Source organism: Lucilia sericata, unplaced genomic scaffold, assembly GCF_015586225.1.
Source record: "Lucilia sericata isolate MDLA Ls3-8-SP2 unplaced genomic scaffold, ASM1558622v1 Contig001340F_arrow, whole genome shotgun sequence".
Lineage (NCBI taxonomy): Eukaryota > Metazoa > Arthropoda > Insecta > Diptera > Calliphoridae > Lucilia > Lucilia sericata.
The window spans coordinates 63,836-90,872 of record NW_023995284.1 but is presented as its reverse complement, the minus strand read 5'-3'; the positions used below and the strand labels follow the sequence as shown (position 1 = coordinate 90,872).

General features: G+C 31.1%; 1 pseudogene; it reads left to right on the top strand.

Annotated features, from left to right (window-relative positions):
- The window catches only part of LOC119611018, a 103,134-nt pseudogene that overhangs the window by 12,268 nt on the left and 63,829 nt on the right, over positions 1-27,037 (top strand).

Below are 27,037 nucleotides of genomic sequence, written 5' to 3'. Positions count from 1 at the left end.
TAGTATAGTCTATAGTCTAGTCTATAGTCTAGTTTATAGTCTAGTCTATAGTCTAGTCTATAGTCTTGTCTATAGTCTAGTCTATAGTCTAGTCTATAGTCTAGTCTATGGTCTAGTCTATAGTCTAGTCTATAGTCTAGTCTATAGTCTAGTCTATAGTCTAGTCTATAGTCTAGTCTATAGTCTAGTCTATAGTCTAGTCTATAGTCTAGTCTATAGTCTAGTCTATAGTCTAGTCTATAGTCTAGTCTATAGTCTGTTAAACCTACAGTCTAGTCTGTAGTCTGTCTACCTCGTCCAGCTAAAAATTAGTTAAGTCTGTAAAACCTAAAAAAGTACCATGTTTGTTATAAGCTAGTACTAAAATTTCAATTTTCCATGCCTGCCTTATAATAATTACTTAGACACAACAACTATAGAAACGATAATTACAAATCATTGTCATTACAAGAAAACTTCATTATCGTTACCTATACGTCGATTATTTACTACAAAACTTACATAACCCAAAAACATCGTTTTGAGAAAGTCATATACATATGTATTTATATGAGATTTCAATCGAACCTAAATAACTTTTAAATAATTCTTTTGTCTAAAAGAAAAGTCATATTTTGATTTATATCAGTTTTGTAGTAAATGTGTATGACGATGATAACGTATTTTACTTTTCTCTTTTGCCCTAAAATGCCACATATGTATGTAACCTCCCCCTTTGTGTGCCTTAAACTCCTCACTTACTTCCTTATCTTTGCAAGTTATAATAATAAATAAAATTAATATAATTATTTTCTTGTTATTCAGATAATTAACTAATTTGGCATCATTAATTTCTTTCTTGTGTGGCTGTGAATTCTATGAAGTGTGAATAGTTATTTTTTTTTTTTTTTTTGCAAAAATTTATTGCTTGTGTAATATGTCCCAGCATGTGAAATTTTTTGTTTACACTTATTTACTGTTATAAACTATTTTACATTCACTACTTGTGTCTTTTCTAATTGGCCATGTGTCTTCATTTTAGCTGTATAATTTATTATTGTATGTTTTTAGTTATAAAGAATGAAAGAAACAAATGCAGATGAAATATAAAGAAGAGGTCACTGTTGATGTTTAGATATAAATATAGTAATGTTTATTTTTAAAACCTGCAACAAAATAATGCCTTAATTGTCAGCCAAAGTTTGTTCAAGCTTTGTCCTTGGCTCAAAAGAGTCATATGTGCCAAGTTTCATTAAATTATCTTTAAAATTGTAGTTTGATTACAAGGACAGAGGGACAGACACTGCTAAATCGTTATAAAAACATATTCTGAATCTTTTGATATACTTTCATGTTACAGCACAAACTCATAATACCCTCCCCACTATGTTGTAGGGTATAACCATTGAGAAAGAAATTTAAGAAAAAATTTGGTTTGTTGACTTTTATCTCTAGTGATCTGAGTTTCAGACATGTTTCTTCTTATTTCCGTGATTTTAAGATGGGCGTTTCCCAATCCTTTTCTAATAAAACTAATGTTAAATTAGAGAACTAGACAATAGTTTAATGTACTATAGTATACAATATTTCTTAATTGTAGATTCGTAAAAAAATAATCATTTGATTTTGACCCAATTATATAGGTTATCAGTAGGAGAAAGAAAAAAATACGTTTTTATGTCATTATAAATAAATTTTATAAAAACAACACAAATTTATTTGAATAGACAAAAAAGCACAAAATTTGTCTCTTCCAATGAATTGATAATGACACATTCATTAATAATGTGATGATAACGAAGAAATGAAATATTTAGTGTTTCTTCGTAGAATGTTAATTTTAAAAGAATCATTATACCCTACACCACTTTAGCGGGGAGGGTATATTGGGTTTGTGCTGATGTTTGTAACGCACAATAATATTGGTCCTATGCCCACCTTAAAGTATACCAATCGGCTTAGAATCATTTTCTGAGTCGATTTAGCTTTGTCCGTCCGTCCGTCCGTCCATCTGTCTGTCCATGTAAACCTTGTATTCAAACTACAGGTCGCATTTTTGAAGATAATTCAATTTTGCACATGATCTTTTATTGTACTAGAGACGAATCCTATTAAAAATGGGTAACATCGGCCCAATAATTATTTGTGTACAATTGCAAAGTACCTTGTCACTATATACATACATATTTGTATACCCTACTCTACTACAGTGGAAGGGTTGTACTTATGTTTGTAAACTTTACCAAAAACTCAAGCTTTTTGAATCGATTAAGTGGTGATCATCGATCTGTCATTCCATTCTTTGTAATTAAACTATCGGTCGCTATTATAAGGTTCTTAAATTTGGTCAGTGACTCTAGTGAACTGAATTAAATCAGTTTAATATTACTTCATTAAGCCTCATATAAATGTCTCATAAACTGTTGTAGAAATGAGCTAAGATCCACCTTAAAAAGAGTATCATTGGGTCGATCTAACTTAACTTTACTTTCTTACTTGTTTAAAATGCAAGAGGCGCCTACTCAATTCTTTGTTATTCTTCCAACGTAAATATTTCAAGAGAAATCATTAAAAAAATTATTAATTTGTGAAATTGTTTATAAAAAAAATCACTAAATGTTTATTGTTTGTTTAATTATAGAAAAATATTTATTGGCGTAAATATTTAATGAGAAACAGTTTAGAGGTTTCAAGTATACACATTAAAGTGTACACAAACAAAAAAACCGCAATAATTTTTTAGAGTGATTTTGTACAATATAAAACAATATATTAAACAAATTATATGTTTGTTGTTTTATTTACAAGGCAATTTTAAGGTTCTTTTATTAATTAATGCGTGCAATTATTTATTATTTAAACAGTTTTTTTACATAGTAACGACTTAATTAAATATTTTGAAAAATATGAAACTAAACTGAGTCAGTTTGAAAAACAGTTGAAATGTGAATTAATTAAAACATTTTATTTAAGTTTTAAAATGATTTTGATCTACAAACAACCCACTTCTCAATCGTCATAAAACTATAATTTCCAACGGAACAAAATACTTAATCCCATATTTATACCCTACACCACACACAATAATATTGGTCCTATACCCATCTTAAATCGGTTAGAATCCTTTTCTGAGTCGATTTAGCTGTATCTGTCCGTCGTCCATGTAAGCCTTTTAATCAAACTACAGGTCGCAATTTTGGAGATAATTTACTGAAATTTGGTACATGATCTTCTATTGTCCCAGGGACGAAGCTTATTGAAAAAGGTTATGATCGGTAATCGCATTTTTATACCCCACACCACATTATTGGGGAGGGTATATTGGGATTGTGCTAATGTTTGTAACGCACAATAATATTGGTCCTATACCCACCTTAAAGTATACCAATCGATTTAGCTATGTCCGTCCGTCCCTGGGAGAATAGAAGATCATGCACCAAATTTCATTGAATTATCTTCAAAATTGCGACCCGTAGTTTGATTATAAAGTTTACATGGACGGACAGACAGATGGACGGACGGACAGATGAACGGACAGACGGACATAGCTAAATCAACTCAGAATGATTTTAAGCCGTTTCCATAGAAGATCATGTGCCAAATATCATTGAATTATCTTCAAGTTTGATTGACCTGTAGTTTGATTGCAAAGTTTACGCGGACGGACGGACAGACTGACGGACACTCAGAAAATGATTCTAAGCCGATTGGTATACTTTAAGGTGGGTATAGTACCAACATTATTGTGCGTTACAAACATCAGCACAATCCAAATATACCCTCCCCACTTAAGTAGGATATAAAAAAGGGTTAAGTATATTTGAGGCAAGTTACAATTCCACTAAAATTATTATGAAATCTATTATGAAAACTAAATCACATATTATTTTTATAACTGGTGTAGGGTACTATATGGTCGGCCTCGTCCCACTATAATTGCTTACTTGTTTTAATTTTAAATTTAATATAATCCTCAAAACTTTCTTATGAACGTTTTTTTTTTTTCTATTTTCATTATTATTTCCTTTATTAAAATCTACAAAAATGTATTTAATTTAAATTGACTAGGCCTTCTTTTTGAAGTTCTAGCAACTTCTGATATACTGCTTATTATGCAGTCTATTTCGTCTACAACTGCTCGTATAAATCAAAATAACTCCGTTTGAAAGGTTTTTTGGTTTTACTTTTATTTTTTTTTTTCTGTAGCAATTCTAGTCTTTCTACAATGATGCACAGCAGTTATGGGCAATTTTTCGGATCTTTTGTATGCACATGTACATATAAGAAGAATATTACATTTAACTTCAGTCAAAGATTAAAAAATTTTGTGTTCTTCTATTTCAGTACAAAACTCATAATATTGATTTGCCCATCACTGCCACATATACTAGACTCTGGTGATGATACATTTTGTGTATTTTAAGTCTTGTATATTTATTCATTCATTCATTTGTGTATGAGTGCACATGTACTAAAACATACACATCCAGAAAAATTTGAAGGCAAACCAAAAAGTTCACTGCTATTCGAGATAGGTCTGCCTAACAATGATTTCATAGATTCAATAGATTACTCTATGTGTATTATATGGGTTATTCTTAGATACACAAACATGTCCATTGACTCCAGCTTATTGACGTTAAAAAATTATGAAATTACTTTTCAGACTACCCACCTTTAAAACAGTGTAACATTTAATACATGTTCAACCATTCATTCATAATTCTTGCAAAAAAAAAAAGCAAAAAACAAACATAAACATTTTGAATTTTTTTTTTTTTTTTGGAAAAACCCAAAAATACTAACAAATACATGAATGTTTGTTGGTATTCAAAAAATACATTGCACCACAACAACACTAAGCGGGAAAGAATGCAACAAAATAACATTTTCTCTCTTTTATTTTGAAACATTTTCAAAAGGGTGATCCAAAATTCTTACGAAAACTGAAAAAAAATTGTCTATGATATTTAAAAAATATTGAAGTATAAATTATTAAAAAAATAAAGCAATTTTAAAATCCCTTATAATCCTTCGTTGTATGTTTTTTCTTTAACCTTGGCCTCTAACCTTTTTTTGTTGTTAAATTTTTGTTCATTCGTATAATGATTCAAATCTAACATGAATTTTGGAATACCATTTATAAATATTTATGACTTTTTGTTTAGTATGTGTAAATGAGTATGCATGTTTTGTACTTTTTAGCCAGAATTGTGGTTGTGGGTAACATTAGTTTAAATCAAGGTTTGTAGTTTCTATAAAACTAGACCCGGTATTGACCGACTTCAATGTGTGTAAATAGCAATGCTAAGAATTTTCAGTTGATTATACACATTCTGCGTGTATGTATTGACATGAATATCTAAGTAAATAGCTTTGTTTCGTTTTCATGTTTTTTTTTTAACTGAAGTTCACCAAAAACTGAACTTTTTAGCCACGAAATAAAATAAAAATCATTATTTCTTTAACAAGTAACAGTTCTATATTCTTCGCCTTTGGCGAATCTTATATACCCTTCATCATAGTGTGTTTAAAATAAGTTTAATTTTATAAAATTTCAATTTATTTCATATTTTGCAATAAGAAAACAACAACAACTTACGAAATTATAAGTAGACGGATTTTGCTGATTTTAAACGGTTAACTTCTCGAATGTATGTCTGACAGAATTATTAGAGATTTGAATCCTCAAGATATCAGACAGATAGACAGATAGACAGACAGACAGACAGACAGACAGACAGACAGACAGACAGACAGACAGACAGACAGATAGACAGACAGACAGACAGACAGACAGACAGACAGGCAGACAGGCAGACAGACAGACAGATAATATAGAAAGATAGATAGATAGATAGATAGATAGATAGATAGATAGATAGATAGATAGATAGATAGATAGATAGATAGATAGATAGATAGATAGATAGATAGATAGATAGATAGATAGATAGATAGATAGATAGATAGATAGATAGATAGACAGACAGACAGACAGACAGACAGACAGACAGACAGACAGACAGACAGACAGACAGACAGACAGACAGACAGACAGACAGACAGACAGACAGACAGACAGACTGACAGACAGACTGCCAGACAGACAGACAGACAGACAGACAGACAGACAGACAGAGAGACAAACAGACAGATAGACAGACAGACAAACAGACAGGTAGGCAGACAGACAGATGGACATGACTTAATTGTCTCCGCTATCTATAAGGATCCAGAATATATATATACCCTTCTCAAGATAAAAAGGGTATAATAATAAGCAAAGTACTGAAACAAAATGTAAATCTAGATTCTGTTTCAAAAAAGCTGTCACATTACTAGTTCCGTATTAGTTCTATAGTGACTAATCTATTCTATTCTAATCTATGAGAATCATTCATTGAAACATTCATTTAGTTTAAATATAAAATATATCCAAATAGTGGTTGGTTAAACATTTTTCAACCACAAATCACTACAATAGTAAAAGTACATACATGAATAATAACTGTTTTTAGTTTTTGCTTAAATTGGTTCGTATTAGACCTATCCTTCAAAATATATTTGTTTTGTATAATGCTATTTCATTATGTTTTAGTTTTTCAAGGACTAGACTAATATACATATGTATATGTAAATGGTTAGAGTACACCAAATGCCTGCAAGGAAAACATGCATAAACTGTCACATATACCCAACAAAAATAAAACGAAGTACTTCCAAAAGAATAACATTTATCACTACTTCAAAAGTATCACTAAGTGAATTTTTAGGCTTTTGTATTAAATGTGTACATTATCCTTCCGAATAACTTAAAAAAATTACTTCTTAAGAATGCCTTCAGAAGTAGTGAATTTGGAATCAAATAAAAAGGACATCCCTCCTATGACAAGCCTGTTTTAAAATCTTCACTTCCTCGGGTCTTTTTCAGTACTTCCATGGAGTAAATCTATTACTTTTTCGTTTCTTTGGATGTTATTTTTTTACTGGGATATACATATGTATATAAACTCTTGCAGTCTGGAAAAAACATTACATAGACATAGTCTTACTATTACCTAGACTTTTATATGCGTTCTTCACAAGTATTCACGATTATGTGTATTCTTATCTTATGTATTCTCAAAACTTTGTTTCAAAGTAATGTGTCGAGACATGTTATCAATTTTTTTTTCACTTATTCTTCATCCTTGTAGTTTAGTTTTGATGTTGTGGTTTCTTGTAAATTGTAGTTTTTAACATGATGTTGCTGTAGTATTATGAATAACATTTCTTACTGCAGGCATTGTGGGTGTTGTTCATCAAGAATTTTCTTGTTAAAGTTTTTTAGGGGCTGGTTAGTTAAATGATGACTGCCAGTTAGAGCTTGTTGTGTTATATGCTTTTTTTGTCTTCCTGCTTCTTTATTTTTTTCACATAGTGTTACATGAAACATAGTTTTTGAAAATAGTTATCATAAAACAATGAAATATACGACATTCTTAACATAAAACGTGTACATTAGGGTGTATTTATACCCTACACCACTTTAGTGGGGAGGGTATATTGGATTTGTGCTGATGTTTGTAACATACAAAAATATTCGTCCTAGACCTTAAGTATACCTTAAAGTATACCAATCGGCTTAGAATCGTTTTCTGAGTCGATTAAGCTATGTCCGTCCGTCCGTCTGGCTGGCTGTCCATGTAAACCTTGTGCGCAAGATACAGGTCGCAATTTTCAAGATAATTGGATGGCGCGCACGTTTTATTTGACCTAAGGACGAAGCCTATTGAAAATGGTTAAAATCGGTTCATTATTTCACCTAGCCCCCATACAATAGAACCCCCCGAAAAGGGCTTCTGAGCTCATAATTATGTTAAATATACAGATATATCGATAAAATAAGGCACAACTAAGTTTTATAGAAGTCTTGATGACCCTGCCAAATTTCATAAAGATCGGGCCCCATCTGACCCTAGCTCCCATACAAGGTCCCCTTCAGAAAATTACTTGAATGTCCCAAATTAGCTTATAAACACAAATATCGCGATGAAATTCTGCACAATAAAATATTATGTCAATATAAATATATTCACAAAATTTTATCGGGCTTGGTCCATATTTGCCCCTAGCCCCTTCCAGAAAATTAGTTTTTCATCCATAAATTGCTTAAATGTATCGGAACAAGAGAATATTGAAGATAAATGCTTTATTATGAAAAACAAATCACATTTAATATTCATAACTGGTGTAAGGTATCATATGGTCGGCCACGCCCGACTATAATTTCTTACTTGTTTTTCCTTTCAAACGATGCGTATTAATGTACTATATACGAGAAAAATAATTTTTTCCAAAGATCCTCGATTCCCTACCAGCTATTGAAAATCCTGATCTCATTTCAAACATTTACTTGCAATCTTTTCGAAATGGACTCTCAAAAGTTTAGAATAGTTAAATTTTAAGTTTTAAATTCTTCTGTAATGAAACAGGGGGATATCGTTTGATATAACTATTTTGCGTTGGAAAAATATCAAATTTGACCTGATTTCTATTTAAAAAATTTCTGTCTATATAATATGTTTGATGCTGTGGCCATATGTATATATTTCCTTTCAATTTTTTATGCAATTAACCCACTTTTATGTCATTAAATTGTCAAATCAATGAATACACTCCTTTAAACGTAGCTTCCTTTTCTTTTCATACCATTTGTATATTGCACAAAAGTTTAACAATTTTTGTGCAAATTCATCACACTTCTCAGTCAATTCCCTATTTTTTGTTGTTTTTGTTGTATAGTGTTTTTCTATAAAATACTTTTTTTACCTTTAGAAGAAACAACAGCAATGAACAAAAATATATTCCTACACACATACATATGTATGTACTTTTATCTAGACTTTGTACAGATAAAAGTACAGAGTTTATGAAGTTACGGACATACGATTCATTATACCCTACACAATTATAGCATAAATTGGAGAGTATTATGCATTTAATATAGTGTTTGTAGTATGTGAAAGTAATAGTGCTATCATTAGAATACTGTATGTATTATTACAGCTACAGTGTTATTAGATGATTGAAATCCGTTTGTAAGTGGCCTGATATCCTAGATGTGTCCTTACTTCGACACCTTTCAAATATCTCTATATAAGACTTCTAGTGTAGAGGTATCATATGATCTGGTATGGCGGCCAACTATACTTTTTTTTACTTATTTCTTCCTGTTCATATGCTGGTTGTTAAATTTCAATAGAAATTTCAAAAGGACTTTTATTCTCTATAAAGTTTTTGTTTGTTTTTTGTTCTTGTTTAACTGCGAGTAAAAGAAAATAATAAAATGTCCTTTTTTTCTCGAATTTCTATACCAGGATATTTATACCATAGAATTGAAAGGATAACTTTACTCAAGTGAGTTACTGTATGTGTCTACAAATGCCTAAAGAAATTGTTTATTTAAAGCATTAAATCTCATTTGTAAAGATAATCAGATTTAGGTATATCTTATGATATTGTCTTAGAAGTTTTAAAGTTTTATTCACTTAATTTTGCCTCTATTTCAAGCAAAAATTTAAACAGTTGTCTGGGTTCCTGTCCATTTATTTAAAAAACTTTAAACGATCATTTATGAGTTGTATATAAAATGCTTAGATTTAGTTAAAATTTTCGAAACCTAATAGGAGGCAATGTATCAATTTTAAATTATCTTAGTTTTTAATTACTTAAGTCAGTATAAAGTTCAAAGTTATGCAATTAATTGCTAAATGCTACCTTCGTTTTTCTCAGTGTATAAAATTAATATAATCTATTGAGCTAAAACTGAAATCGAGTACACTTTAATGCAGTGCTAAAACCACAATTAAACACAATGAAATAAATATAAATTTATGACAATTTTTGCGCCAACCAATTGAGGTTAGTTGTTAAAATATAGAAAACGTATGTGTTTTTCGTAGTGCATTCCGTAGTTAAGAGAAAGCAATTTAATTCTAAAATATAAATAAATTGTAAATGTAATAAAAAACCACTAATTTTATATTTTTTTTTTATCAAAAAGGTGTTATAATGCAATTAAATTGAATTAAAATCGTTTACAAAATGTAGATTTAAAAAATTTTGCAAAATTTTGTTACTTTTTATCGTCAATAAATCATAAACAGACAGTGGTCTAGAAGTAAATCCAAGCAAAACAGAACTGGTACTATTCACAACAAAGTCCAAGATTCCCAGCTTCAACTTGACTCGGATAAAGAACGGTTAAAGAGAAGTTTGTTGTAGATCTGCTATACAAAGTTCAGATATAAACATACATTGGGATAACAGGTGCTCTAAGAACTAGTCCTTCAGAAGCCCTGATAGCTATAGTGCATATCCTACCTATAGATCTGCATATAATGGTCATATTTGCTTGCAGCGCAGCGAGGCTTAACTCATCCGGCAGTTGTTGATCAAGAACATATGGACAGGCTAAGTTTTTAAACCTATTACCTCTAATATTGAATCAACCACTCGACTATATTACCCCACACACGGACTTTGATAAAGTTTTCAAAATCAGAGTTTCTTTCAGTAGCGAGTGGTATAGGTGGTGTAACCCACCGAGCGAATATACCACCAGAATCTTTACACATGGTTCTAAAATGAACTGCCGTGTTGGTTCTGATGTCTATAACTGACATATTTGCGATAATGTCAGCCTGTAGGGTACTACATGACGTCAATATTGGCGGCAACGCGGTTTTTCTCTCACTAAATTCTCCAACGCCATTTCAATAGCAACTCCGTTGGGTTTTATTAAGAGCAGTATCTTCAGATTCTTTCTTCAGAAGGCTGAAAACATGTGGAATATAATCTGGATACATGTAGAGGGGCTAAATTATTGTGGCCTTCCTTCAATGAAAAACGCACAAGACACCTTAGAAACCGAAGTAGACGGGATATATTGAAGTTGATAGCAGTAATAACGGGACATTGAGGGCTAGGCAGACATTCGAATCGGCTTGGGCTCCCTTTTAATGAGCACTGTCGCAGTTGTAAAGCAGGGAAAAGGAAGAAACGGTCTTCCATATTCTCTGCGAATGCCCTGCTCTAGCTGTTAAGAGAAAATGCTTTCTTGGAGAGATATCTAGGTTTAAGCTTAATGAAATTCAGAGATTTCTCACGGCTAAAGACTGGATCTAACACTATACAATAATACATCTGACGAGTGGAGTGGCCAATTCAAAATGTAGTCTTTTCGACTCTATTAACCAATCAACCAACTATTACTTTTGTAATAACAAAACAAAAACAAATGTACGACAAAGGAAACAGAACACAAAAGAAGCAAAAAATAGGCAAAGCAATAAAACCAACACACATCCAAACATACGTTTTTTCCAATAAGCAATATTGTTGTTGTTGCTTTTTTGTCAAAGCATAAAAAATTTCTTGTTTTAATGAAATTTTCAGATGTTGTCTCAGATTTTTGGTCATATCTTTGCTATTTATGAATGGATTTTGCAGATTTTAAATAGAAAAATTCTCGAAAGTTTGTCTGATAGAATTATTGAAGATTTGGATCCCAAAGATATGTGGGGTCTTAAGAAGATTGATTTCAACAGACAGACAGACAGACAGACAGACAGACAGACAGACGGACATGACTTAATCGACTCCGATATCTATCTAGGATCCAGATTATATACATATGTACATACATAAACTTGCAGATACCCTTCCCACGAAGGGTATATATACATATGTATATAATCGCATTTATTTATTGTAATTTAGGAAAAGAATTACATTTCTTTGAGGAATTTCTACAATGAATTCTCTTTGTTTATATTTCTATAAAAGCAGTAAAATCTTTAATACGTATAAAAGCAAACAAAGCTTTTGTACAATTGATTTTCACAATTCTGATTTTTTTTTTTTTTGTTAGTGAGTTTTGAGGGAAATTTCAATCACAGCTTTACAAAGTTTTATATTTGTTTGTGTGTCTCTAGTTTATAACAATGAGAAGCATTGACAATCTCAGCAAAAACTTGATAATAACTCTAGAACTCAATCAGCTTTATTCAACTTAATTTTCAATGACTACATCATAACATTTGCATTCACTTTTAAGAGGAATTTTAATGAATTACATATAGCCTGTAGCAAGTTTTTGCTGGGATTTTTAATGCTTGTATTTATTTTGTGTAAGCAATAATTGAGGTCCATTAAATGTGTACTAAAAATATAACAACAATATAAATATTTATTTAACAATTTAAATCTAAAAAAATAAATTAAAAATGGAATTACATTTTTTTTAATACTTAAATGAATCAAAATGATTTATAATTGGAGATTTAAAAATGTCATCATAAAATTGTACTTAAATAAGAATTATTTTACAAAGTATTAAACAGAATTGGGAAAAATATATTAAATGACAACTTTTGTCGGTTGCAGGTGCAAATCATAAATTTAGATCATTGTAGCAAATTCTATAATTAATATTATTACGAGTTTTATGTGCTTTCAAGATGTTTTTGAAAATATATAATTTGGCAAAATAATACTATTTAGAGTTTATTTAAATTGATTTTCTTTTTTTTTATTACAGGTACGTTTAACTTCAATAAACTATTAAGCGAGTTGGACTATTTTCTAAATCAGGTATTTCTTTATAATTCACATACAAACCTTAAATTAACACTTACTTAAATGTGTTAAGATAATGTATACTAACAACTACATTTCCGCATGAGATAAATTTGAAACTTTTTTATGAATTCCAAACATGATCTTGAACTCATGACAAGGTCATTTATTTTGCAGTTATTTTACGTTTAATTTTTTAAGTAGTCATTATAAATAGAATTGTATTCATTTATACTGCCTCTCTGTCAGGTTGCAATTTATTTGAAAATATTTTTGTAATTTATATGAAATTGTATCACTTACATAAAACTAATGAGGTAAAATGGAAGTGATCATGTAAATTGTTTAGATTATCTATAAAATTAAATAAACAAATAATTTAGTTTTTAAGTAATGAAACATTAGAGGTGGTCACAGTTTTTCTTCTCTAAAAATATTTGTGAAAAAAATTTAAAAAAATTTAGTGGGGAGGTTTCAATCATTTTCTGAGTCGATTTAGCTATGTCCGTCCGTCTGTCTGTCTGTCCATCCGTCTATGTAAACCTAGTAATCAAACTACAGGTTGCAATTTTGAAGATAATTCAAATGAGGCCCAATCATCAAATAGTTCACCAGGGTCATCAAGCCCAGTATAGAACTTGGTTTTGCAGCTTTTTGTCGAGATACGAGTATATTAAACATAATTATGAGTTTAAAAGCCCTATTCGTCGGGTTCAGTTGTATGGGGGCTAGATGAAATAATGGACCGATGTTAACCATTTCCAATAGGCTTCGTCTCTGGTACCATAGAAGATCATGTGCCAAATTTCATTGAATTATCTTCAAAATTGCGACCTGTAGTTTGATTACAAGGTTTACATGGACAGACGGACGGACAGACGGTTGGACATAGCTAAATCGAAAATGATTCTAAGCCGATTGTTATACTTTAAGGTGGTTATAGGACCACTATTATTGAGCTTTACAAACATAATATACCCTCCCCACTAAAGTGGTGTAGGGTATAATGAGTAACCACCAGTAGTGGTTTAAAGTTCATAATTATGTTTAATATACTCGTATCTCGACAAAAAGCTGCAAAACCAAGTTCTATATTAGGCTTGATGACCCTGATGAACTATTTGAGATAGGGCCTCATTTGACCCTAGCCCCTATACAAAGCCCTCTTCGAAATATGACATAAATGTATACAATTTTATTCAACAATAAATGGCTTAAATATATCTAAGACAAGCATGATACAATTCAACTTAAATGCTAATATTATGAACACTAAGTCACATTTTATGTTTATAAATGGTGTAGGGTATTATATAGTCGGCCTCGCCCGACTATAATTTCTTACTTGTTTTAATTTGGAAAACATTACTGTGTCATACAAACCCGTTTTAGTGACATAAACTGTGATTAGCCCTGCTAAGTACATACAACACTATAGCTCAGACAATTATTACACGCGAAGCGTTTTATTATGATACATTGAATAAGACGTGTGCGCCCGTCCGCTCTCTTTCAGGAAACACACTGACAAGTTTTAAACAACTTTAAGCAATTGTTTTGTATTTATACACATTGCAACTTCAAGGTCGACTAGCATTCATTCCCAAATAATTATTTTGAACTGAATAAATAATAAAGCGAATAAAATTAAAAATAAAACACAAACAGAAGCTCAAAAAATAAAATAATAAAAATAATGTGTATTTAATGTGCGGCTTTCACTTTATATACATACATATAACGTTACACATGATGGATTGATAATGATGATGATGGTGGTGCTGTTATTGTTATTGATGAATATAGTGATTCCATTAAAATGAAAAGAGATAAATTTAATGTTGATCAATTTATGTGCAAATTTATGGATAATATTTTTTCAGGCTTTTTGATACAATTTTTAGTTTTTATTATGACGCAAATTTATTTTGTTTGGTAATATTGTTTATAATTTTATTTGATATTATTAGATGGTAATTAAAATTGTTTTTAAATTATGGAGACTATCACATGAGTATAATTATAATTAGAATTTAATTATTTTATAAATATTGCACTTTAGTTATGTTTTATATTATTGATTTACATTGTTGTACCCTTCACCTTTGAGAGAAGGATATACAAGTTTGTCATTCCGTTTGTAATTTCCACAATATAATTTTCCAAACACATAAAGTATATATTTATATATTCTGGATCCCTATATATAGCGGAGTTGATTAAGCTATGTCCGTTTGCCTATCAAACAAAGTACTCGGCTTATTTGATGGATTAGTGTTTCGGTCTACCGAATAGTTCTCTAGGTACTGTAGCCGAATAGTTCTCTAAGTGCTGTTGTTGCATCAATGGTCAGAGATTAGATAGCTCGAGTACTTAAGCAAAGTACTCGAGTATGTACAAAAATTGCCATGCGCATGTCAGATACACAAAATATCGTTGGTGAGTTGTCACCGAAGCTTATCCTGTGGGTTAAGAAGACCACCGTGAAATAAGGCTAGCACTGCAGTTATTCACGTAAAGCACTTCGACATTCATTCGGTAAAACTGAATTTCTTAATACAAGAAAAATTTTAAATAAAAACAAGTAAGAAATTATAGTCGGGCGAGGCCGACCATATAATACCCTACACCTTTGACAAAAATATAATGTGATTTAGTTGCCATAATAAAGCATTTAAGTTGAATTGTACCTTGCCTTAGATATACATACTTAAGCCGTTTATTGTTGAATAAAATTGTGGACATTTAAGTGAAATTTTGATGGGGGCTTTTCATAGCGGCTAGGGTCATATGAGAACCTATTATTATGGAATTCGTGGGGGTCATCAAGTCTTGTATACAACTTGGTTATTGCAGCTTTTTGTCGAGATATGAGTATATTAAACATAATTATGAACTTAAAAGCCCTATTCGGCGGGTTCAGTTGTATGAGGGCTAGGTGAAATAATGGACCGATGTAAACCATTTTCAACAGGATTCATCTACGGTACCATAAAAGATCATGTGCCAAATTTCATTGAATTATCTCCAAAATTGCGACCTGTAGTTTGATTACAAGTTTTAAAAGCCCTATTCGGGGGTTCAGTTGTATGGGGGCTAAGTGAAATAATGGACCGATGGTAACCATTTTCAATAGGCTTCGTCTACGGTACCATAAAAGATAATGTGCCAAATTTCATTGAATTATCTCCAAAATTGCGACCTGTAGTTTGATTACAAATTTTAAAAGCCCTATTCGGGGGTGCAGTTGTATGGGGACTAGGTGAAATAATGGACCGATGGTAACCATTTTCAATAGGCTTCGTCTACGGTACCATAAAAGATCATGTGCCAAATTTCATTGAATTATCTCCAAAATTGCGACCTGTAGTTTGATTAAAAGTTTTAAAAGCCCTATTCGGGGGTTCAGTTGTATGGGGGCTAGGTGAAATAATGGACCGATGTTAACCATTTTCAATAGACTTCGTCTACGATACCATAAAAGATCATGTGCCAAATTTCATTGAATTATCTCCAAAATTGCGACCTGTAGTTTGATTACAAATTTTAAAAGCCCAATTCGAGGGGTTCAGTTATATGGGGGCTAGGTGAAATAATGGACCGATGTAAACCATTTTCTACAGGCTTCATCTACGGTACCATAAAATATCATGTGCCAAATTTCATTGAATTATCTTCAAAATTGCGACCTGTAGTTTGATTACAAATTTTAAAAGCCCTATTCGAGGGGTTCAGTTGTATGGGGGCTAGGTGAAATAATGGACCGATGTTAACCATTTTCAATAGGCTTCGTCTACGATACCATAAAAGATCATGTGCCAAATTTCATTGAATTATCTGTAAAATTGCGACCTGTAGTTTGATTACAAGGATTACAAGCCCTATTGGGGGGTTCAGTTGTATGGGGGCTAGGTGAAATAATGGACCGATCTTAACCATTTTCAATAGGCTTCGTCCCTGTGACAATAGAAGATCATGTACCAAATTTCATTGAATTATCTTCAAAATTGCGACCTGTAGTTTGATTACAAGGTTTACATGGACGGACGGACAGACGGACGGACAGACGGACGGACAGACGGACGGACAGACGGACGGACAGACGGACGGACAGACGGACGGACATAGCTAAATCGACTCAGAAAATGATTCTGAGCCGATTGGTATACTTTAAGGTGGGTGTAGGACCAATATTATTGTGCGTTACAAACATCAGCACAAACCCAATATACCCTCCCCACTAAAGTGGTGTAGGGTATAAAAAGATGGGTGTCTGGTACTTTTTGTAAATTCGTACTTTTAAGGGATGAAAATGTCTAAAAAAGTTGATTTTGGTACCTTTTTGACCCTTTATAACTTTTCAACTAAGAAATAAACATATTAATAAATTTGTACATATGTATGTATATTGGACATACATATCTCTCAAAATTATTACAAACCAGTTTCGTACTTTTTATACCCACCATCAAAAAATATGGGGTGTATATTGATTTTGTCATTCCGTTTGTAACACATCGAGATATTGGTCATAGACCCACAAAAGTATATATATTCTGGGTCCTTATTAAATTCTAAGACGATCTAGCCATGTCTGTCCGTCCGTCTGTCCGTCCGTCTGTCCGTCCGTCCGTCTGTCCGTCCGTCTGTCTGTTGAAAGCACGATAGAGTCCGAAAGGAACGAGATAGAGGATTGAAATTTTCCACAAATATTCTCTACAGGTAAGGTTTGTTTGGTATTGAAAATTGGCAATATCGGTCTACGTTTTGGGATAGCCCCCATACAAGTGGACCCCCGAAAAACAGCTTTAATGGGCATATCTGTTTCAAAAGTACGAGTATAGCGATGAAATTCGACATAAATAAAAAAATCTCCCTATCAAGTTTTATGAGGATCGGTCCATAGTTGACCCTACCCCCATATAAGGTCCCCTTTAAAAAATTAGTTTAACGCTCATTACTGTCTTAAAAATACTAGTATAACAATGTAATTTGATATAAAAAAGTCTCTTATGATCCAAAACCTCTCTACCAAATTTTATAAGGATCGGTCCATAATTGACCCTACCCCCAATATAAGGTCCCCTTCAGAAAATGACTTTTACGCCCATTACTGGCTTAAAAAAATGAGTATATTGATAAAATTTAACATACATAAGTTTCATATGATCCAAAATCTCCCTACCTAATTTTCTGTCGATCGGTTCATAATTGACCGTACCCCCCATATAAGGTCCCCTTCAGAATATGACTTTAACGCTCATTACTGGCTTAAAAATACGAGTATAGTGATGAAATTCGACACACTTAAGTTTCAATGAAGCCAAAATCTCTCTATCAAGCTTTATGTGGATCGGACCATAATTGACCCTACTCCCTATATAGGGTGGCCTTCAAAAAATTAATTAAACGATCATTACTGGCTTAAAAATACAGATTACAGAAAAGCGATGAAATTCGACACACATATTTTTTTTATACGAGTTAAAATCTCTCTACCATGTATTGAGGATCGGTCCATAAGAAAATTACTTTAACGATGTTTGCTGACTTAAAAAAACGTGAACAGTTATGAAATTTTATATAAGAAACATTTATACGAACGTAAATCTTCCTACTGAATTTCATGCGAAAGTGTCGGAAAGTGATATTCGATGTAAAGATGTTTTGTATGAACCTAAATTGGTATAAACAATTTTATGAAAAACGGTCAATTATTAACACTATCTCTCAAATGGGTCTTCTTCAGTTAATTTGATGAGTAATAGCACCCTGATGTTTACAGGGGAGCATTCCTTTTAAGGCTTACGGTTTGATTATATTCGGCACAGCCGAATATAACATTCTCACTTGTTTAAAATCAATTTTTATAAAATTTAAACAAAAGTATTAAGTATAAAGTGTTTTTGTACATTTTCGTTCTTCAGAATCATTAAAAAAACATTTAATCAATTAAAATTCTCAATAAAAGTAAACAAAAATTTGAATGCATTTAATTTTGCTTTGGGTAGCGACGCACTCAGGGTATTCTAGTTATTTATAAAACTGTTTATTGTTTAACAACGCATGTACGTATATGTATATATTCCGGAAGACAAATAAACTTTCAAAATTAGTTTAACTGTTAAAATTCACAATTGACTCAATGTTAAAGAATTTAAATTCTAAAATTTTTAATGTTAATTAAATTATTTTAAGATTTTTCGAATAACAACAAATGTATAATTATATATTTTTGTTCAATTGCAAATTTTGTATAGAGCTAAGGAGAGTAGGGTAAAAATATATTTATGTTGTTTCTATATAATCTTACTGTTCTCCTTAAAAATGTCATCTTCCAGGGGGAGTATTGTCTTTAGATTAATTTTCTAAAAAATAACATTAAAATGTAAAAACTATAAACGCTTCAAACGAAATTTCTGACAAGTTTTTGATAATTTTTTTAAATTTATTTTTTAAGATAAATATAAAAAAACATTTATTTCTCTTACCCAATTCAATTGTTCGTTAATTGCCTTTTAGAGAAGGTGTTAAATAATCATAATTTCTTTCTAAAACGAGAAAAAGTGTAAAAAGAATCATAATTGTGTTTTTGATTGAAGTGTTAATTAAAATTTTAGCTTTGTGTGTCTCCATTTTGGGTCATGCTTTTATAATTTTTTTGCTTTTAATTTCTCTTTTTGTTGTCTTTTTTTTCAACTGGTTTCTTTTTAATTTGATTCCATTTATGGCCAGAAGTTTTTTTTTAACTAAATTGTGGGATTTTAATTATTTCGTTTATTCTTCATAACATTCATTCATTTGGGTCTTTAGTTTTAATTTAATTTTCCTAAACTCTGTGTCATTTTGTGGTTATAAAAATTATAATTTAAAATATTTCTACCAAGCAGCAAGGGAAAACAGCAGTGCTCTTATTAAGCTACAAAAAAATTGGTTCATTTATTTGGGTCAAAATTTATGAATATTCTTATTTACAAAAAAAAAAAAATTCGAGTAATAACCATAAAATGAAGAGTTTTTCATGTTTTAATATTCAGCTAAAGTTTGTGTATTTTGCACTAAATAAACATAAATTGTTTGCTCGAGTAATATTTTCAAAAATTAATTACAAAATATTTAATTATAAGAAATATGCCCTCATTACGCTGAGACTTTATTGCTAAAATATTCCGAAAAATACAATCGAACGATTTTTTAAATTAAAGAAAACACGAGAAAAAACAACTAAGAGTTTTATATTCGGCTGTGCCAAATCTTATACACCCTTCACCATGATGTGTTAAAAAAACAGTCAGTACGAGTTTTATTACAAAAAATTAAAAACTGATATGTAAATCGAAAAAATGTTAATGTTTAACTTTATGTTTGTTGTTTCAACATTGTAAAAAATGGTAAAAGGTACTCTTTGAAAAACGAAGAATTACCAAAAAGTCCCCTTACTCACGAGCATGTAAAGCTCTCCGGCCTTTGCATGCTTAATTTCATGTTTCTAGGTTCAATAAGTGGCTTTTGTAGAACGAAAAAGTACCAAACGATACTTTTAATATTGTAGAACCTCGTCTTTTAGAGGTTCTATCTTACTCCGGGCTCTACATACATAATTTCATATTTCTTGTTTCAATATTATAAAAAGTACCTTTTAATGAACGAAACAGTACCAAAAAGTACCCTTTTATTAGTTCTCACCTAGGCAAATAAACCAGTGTGTTGTTACACTACTCCATTCGTAACATGTTATTCTTTCTTTGCTTTGTTTTTATAAACAAACAATTTCAAGAACAAAGTTTGCCGTGTAATTATGTATGTTGTTGTTTTCAAAAATGAAATTTTTGTCGGTTGTCTTGAACTTTGTATCATGAACTGATTTTACTGAATAGGAAGCTTCTCGAAAACATGTCTGACAGAATTGTTGAAGATATGGATCTAGAAGATATCTAGGGTCTTCTGAAAATTGATTTCAACAAACATACATACAGACAGATAGACAGACAGACAGACATACATAAGGACATAGCTTAGTCGATTCCGATATCTATAAGGACTCGGAATATATATACTTTATATGGTCGGAAAATTATGTTTTAGCAATTACAAACGGAATGACAAACTTCTCACGCCCCCCGATGCATGTTTCCTTGATGATATTTCCCATCTTGGTGTATTGCTATCCAGGGATATAAAGGTGCTACCAATACCTTTAGACTGCCATGACTTTAAACTGACATGGGGTTCAACCAGAGAACCACATAATCTAGTACTACAGTTGACCAGTTACCCGCAGGACTTTGTCGTAGCTGGTCAGTTGGTTGAGGTTCCTTCCTCATGTTTTAAACCCAAATTCGCAGACTTTGTCGTAGCTGGTCAGTTGGTTGAGGTTCCTTCCGGATCCACGTAGTGGCTATGGTTTAAACCCAAATTCGCAGAAAGGGAATGTCGGTTAAAGGACTGATGCACGGTGAAATCTATAATTCGGAATAAGTTCGGTTTTGTTGCCGAAGTCAACAGATGAAGTGATGTTTTTTACATCTAGGCTGTTAAGAAACGGGGCAACAATGTCAGAGATTAGATAGCTCCAGTTTTTGAGCAAAGTGTTTGTACATGGGCCGGCAGAACCAAAGGGACCTTGGTGATTCCGGCCAAAAAAAAAGATTTATCTGAGCCAAAATCAACCTGCGGGTGAAAAAGACCACTGTGAAATAAGGCCAACACGGCAAGTGTTCATGTAAACCACCTCGACATTTATAAAAAATTGTTTTACCTATTGTTTACCACTACTAGATAATACATAGTATCTATAAAATAAGAATTGCAAGTTTTTTTTTCATGTCTCTTTCCATGTATTTACATGACGTTTGAATTTTTATAGTAACACATTATGTATCACATGTATCTGCAGCAAAAGTATCTAGAGTAACGAACTAAGAAAACATAAATGCTGCTAGTGTCGCTGTTGTATTCGACATAAAGTGTGTTTTAATGCTGAAAACATTAAAAGAAAATTTACTTGAATAACATTTGAACAAATTTTGTCAATAGACAGATTAATGGTGCTTGTGATGACGGCTAAATAAAATCTTGTAAACTATTTGTGTAATAAGTGTCAATGTTATTTTTTACTATTACTCATCAGTTCTATTTTCTATATCTATTTTTTTTTGTTTGCTTTAAAATATAAACAAAATCTTTACAAATTGACCTTGAACAAACGTTTGTGGTAACACAAATTTATTGAATGAAATTTTATAAATAATTTAAATGTCTATTTTTGTTTATTGCTTGTGCGCTATGGAGAATATCGAGAGATAATATTGAAGAGTCGCTATCTTTCATGATAATAAAAATAAGATTTTTATGATAAAATATTCAGCAAACAATACATATACATATCAAAAACAAAAAATATATTTTTTGGAAATTTTACAGCATTTCATTTTAATCATAAAGTAAATTTTAAATTTTTTGGTTGTTACACACTTTTGCATATTATGTGACGATATATGTAAATATATTTATAAATGAACAATTTACTATACTTGGTTTAGAGAATAATTATATTTTTTTTTTATACCCACCATCAAAAAAGATGGGGGGTATATTAATTTCCGTTTGTAACACATCAAAATATTGGTCATAGACCCATAAAAGTATATACATATATTGCGGGTCTTTATTAAATTCTAAGACGATCTAGCCATGTCCGTCCGTCTGTCTGTTGAAATCACGATAGGAACTACATGGGAGGAGCTAAACAGTTGAAATTTTGCATAAATATTCTCTATTGCTAAGGTTTGTTTGGTATTGAAAATGGGCGATATTGGTCCACTTTTTCGGATAGCCCCCATACAAGTGGACCTCAAAAAAACAGCTTTAATGAGCATAATTGCTTTAGAAGTACGAATATAGCGATGAAATTCGACATAAATAAGTTTTATATGACTTAAAATCTTTCTACCAAATTTTTTTTGTATCGGTCCATAAATGACCCTACTTTCACATGAGGTCCCCCTCTAAAAAGGACTATAACGCTTATTACTGGCTTAACAATATGAATGTAGTGACGAAAGGTGGTGTGTCATAATGTCCATAGACCTTATGACATACTAAATTGAGTCATAATGTCCATGGACATAATGGCAATTTCAAAAGTGTCACAATGTCCAAGAGCAATGCAACAGAAAGTTCATGGGTTTCAAAGAGTTCATTTATCAAAAAAAGGCTTATTTTAGCGAAGCCGGTATTCGAAATTCCCCAGAGTTTGAAACTCCTGCACCCGGCCGAACTATCCAGGACATTTTTAAAAGGAATCCAAAATGCAACATACACCAAATTTAGGAGCAATTCTTTTCGGGATAAGTGTGTCTCTTTCTTAAATTCTAAACAAATTTTCCAATACATTTCGGTTTTAAAAGTGTCACAATGTCTATGGACATTTAGGGAGGATCGGTCCATAAAGGGAGGATCGGTCCATAAAGTTACTTTAACGTTCTTTACTGGTTAAAAAATACGAGTATTGCGATAAAATGTGATACAAGCATGTAAGTTCCTCGCGAGCCAAAATCTCTCTACCAAACTGTATGTGGATCGGTCCATAATTGACACTAGCCCCCATATAAGGTCCCCTTCAGAAAATTATTTAACCATCATTGCTGGCTTAAAACTATGAGTTATGAAATACGTTTATGAAATTCGCTACCGAATTTCATGCGAAATGTGTCGGTAATTCACTCTACCCCCCATATAAGCCCCCTTTAGAAAATTACATTAATGCTAATTAGTGGCATAAAGATGCGAGTACAGCGATGATATTCAATGTAAACAAGTTTCATATGAACCAAAATCCGTCTACAAAAAGTTATGAGGATAGGTCAATAATTGATCATACCCCTCTTATAAGATCCTCTTTAGAAAATTTGATGAAGAAAATTTAGAAAATTACTGGTACAGCGATAAAAATCGACATAAAAATGTTTATACTTGGGAACATAAATCTTCATTCCGAATTTAATGAGGACTGATCTCTAACTGACCCTAGCCCCTATAAAAGGTTCCCTTCAGGAAAGAGTTTTGGGTATTAAAATATGAGTTTTCCTCATTTAAAATACGAGTATTGCGATGAAATTTGGCATAAACAAGTTCTAAACGAAATCTATGTTATGTTATCTATTTTATGAGTATCGGTTCATAATTGACGCATATAAAGGTCCTCTTCACGCTCACGGTTTAAACATTTAACAAAAATATTTTGTTTGTAAAAATTAATATTTTGTTAGTTCAAGCCATATTCCAAATATCACCCTGATGTTTATAGGGGAGCATTCCTTTTACGACATACGATTTGATGGTGAGTATATGAGATTCGGCACAGCCGAATATAACACCGTTACTTGTTTATTTCCATATTTGCAATCTAAACCCAAAAATAACAATGGGATTAGTGAAACTTATTTAAAAAGTTTTTTCATCGTTGGCCTGAGTTATTTTTCTCAATTTGATTCCAAAATTTTCTATTATTTTCTTAATTTAGTGTTTTTCATATAACTATTTAGGTCAAATAATTTACGTAGTTATCACTTTGGTTTGTGTTTTGTTATTTATTTAAAAATAATAAATCTTTAATTCATTCTCTCTTATATCCGGATATATTGTTCATTTCCCTTTACCTAAAACACATATTCATTATTTCCGTTTTTGGTACACTGCAAGAATCTGTATACATGTACAGAAACTTGAAAAAACCATCCAATTTGTGTGACCTAGTTACAGTTTGACACCTTTTAAGATTTTCTATATTATTTAAAGGTATACTATGAGCAAAACATATTAAACGTAGAGATTTTTGTTTACATATTTACAGTTTGAACTTTCTTCTATGTAAAATATAATTAAAAACAACTACTAGGTACTTTCACTAAAATCTAACTGGAAGCAATATTTAAAAAAAATCTCTATAGAAAATAAGAGTAACGAAAGCATATTTTCCAGCCTCAAAAACAACAGCTATAATAACAATAACATTATTTAATAAAAATTACCCTACAACCAGAAAATAACCTTGACTAAAAAAAATTAAAATCTTTATGAATATATTGTTGAAGGCAAAATTGCAACAAAAAAGGAAGCAAAAGCAAAAAAATTATAACAACAAATATAATATTTTAACTATAAATATATTTGTGTTGCAATTTTTTTCCTGACATTGTTTTGTGAGTTGGCAGCATCCACTTCGTATTTCATGTTGTTTTTTTTTGCTTTTAGTTTTTGTCAAGCAGTAAAATATGACTATGACCTAGGAACGGAAAACGAAATTAGAATAAAACAAGTAAGAAATTAAAGTCGGGCGAGGCCGACCATATAATACCCTACACCAGTTATAAAAATAAAATGTGTTCATAATAAAGCATTTAAGTTGAATTGTACCATGCCTCAGATATACTTAAGTCATTTATTTTTGAATAAAATTGTGGACATTTAAGTCAAATTTTGGAGGGGCGTTTTTTAGGGGCTAGGGTCAAATGAGACCCGATAATTATAAAATTCATGAGGCTTATTAAGGTTAGTATAGAACTTGGTTTTACAGCTTTTTGTCGGGATAGGAGTATATTAAACATAATTATGAACTTAAAAGGCTTATTCGGCGGGTTCAGTTGTATGGGGGCTAGGTGAAATAATGGACCGATGTTAACCATTTTAGGCTTCGTTCCTGAGACAACAGAAGATCATGTACCAAATTTTATTGAATTATCTTCAAAAGTGCGACCTGTAGTTTGATTACAAGGTTTACATTGACGGATGGACGGACGTACATAGCTAAATTGACTCAGAAAATGATTCTAAGCCGATTGGTATACTTTAAGGTGGGTATAGGACCAATAGCATTCTTCCTTGGATCAAAAGAAGAGTATGTGCCAATTTCATCAAATTATCTTGAAAATTGCGACAACGTTTTCATGAACACACAGACGGACGGACATAGCTAAAACGACTCATAAAGTGATTCTGAGCCGATTGTTATATTTTAAGGTGTGTGTGTAGGATCAATATTTTTGGGTATAATAAGTAAATGAGCTACAGTCGGTAATAGAGACTTACTATCGTATTCATAAAGATATGAACCATTAACTCCTACAATAAACTATCAATAGCTTTATTAAGCGTTTATAAATACGGGGGTATTATTCTTATAATCGTTTTTTATATCAAAAAATTGTTTAAAAACTGTTTAATAAGCCGAAAATATATCTCTGATAACTTTATAAATGCAGTGTAAGTAATCTTAATTACTTTTATAACAATCTTAAAATAAATTCGAACCAAAAGTATGCTGTAACCTTAAATATTTGATATCACAACGATAAACAAAAGATTAATGTTAAGCCTCTGTTAAATAATATTTCCTTTACATCATTATTATTATTTTTCTATAGTGTAACGAATTTCCTAAGAGAAAGGACTATACAATTGAAATAAATATGTGAAATAAAAATAAATAAAAAATATTTGAAAAATAGAAATGAGGACAAATACATACTGATGCAATAGAAGGCCATTAGTTTAAGGTTTATTTGTTTTGTTCATTGGACCAAGACTTATGACTTTTTTAGTTTCCTCTTGTACTTTGGCATCGATACCATTATTGTATCTTTGTATCTCTTAACTACTGGATGCTTTAGTTGCTAGTTGTTTTAAAGTGTAACTGTATTTGTGATTGTGTGTTTGTGTGAAGATGACGATGACACTATTATATGGACATATAAAACTATTCTCACCATAAAATAAATAAATGATAGCTTTACTTTGACCATAATTTTCTTTCTTTTTTTAGATTTTTTTTTGTCTCTTGTAATTTTTTTCTATTCAACTGTTTGTTTTGTAATGCAAAAGGGGAAAGTATTCATAAGTATAAAGACATTTTTGAAAATTTTTTAATATAAATATTGGAATAAATTTTTGTTCTAAACCAAGTTGTCTGAATTTATTGTAACTAATTTTGATACAAAATGCTATGTACTTTATAATAATTTTATTTGTGAAAAATCTTACGTGAAATAATTATAACTCTGTATATCAGTAGTAAAACTATTATCGCTGTTGGCATACATCTCTTCCAAATTACTTTTTATCATCACTTTTGTGCTTTTCTTCCTTTCTTGTAATTGTTTTTCCATTTCTTTTTACAAATTTTTGACTGTTTGGCTTAAATATTTCACTAGGGGGGAACTTTTTCTTTCGTACAGTTTAAGGGAATAGCTGTCAAATGAGTTGATATTTTCTTCATGTATTTCTTTAGTATATCTCTTTTGATCCTTTGTAGTGAGAAATTTGAAGTATGTTTTTAGACCCACGCAAACATGAAATTTTTTTACATTTACATAATTTAAAACATTTTTTATCATATTATCAAATGGTTTAAATATTAATTATTTTTTGTAAATTT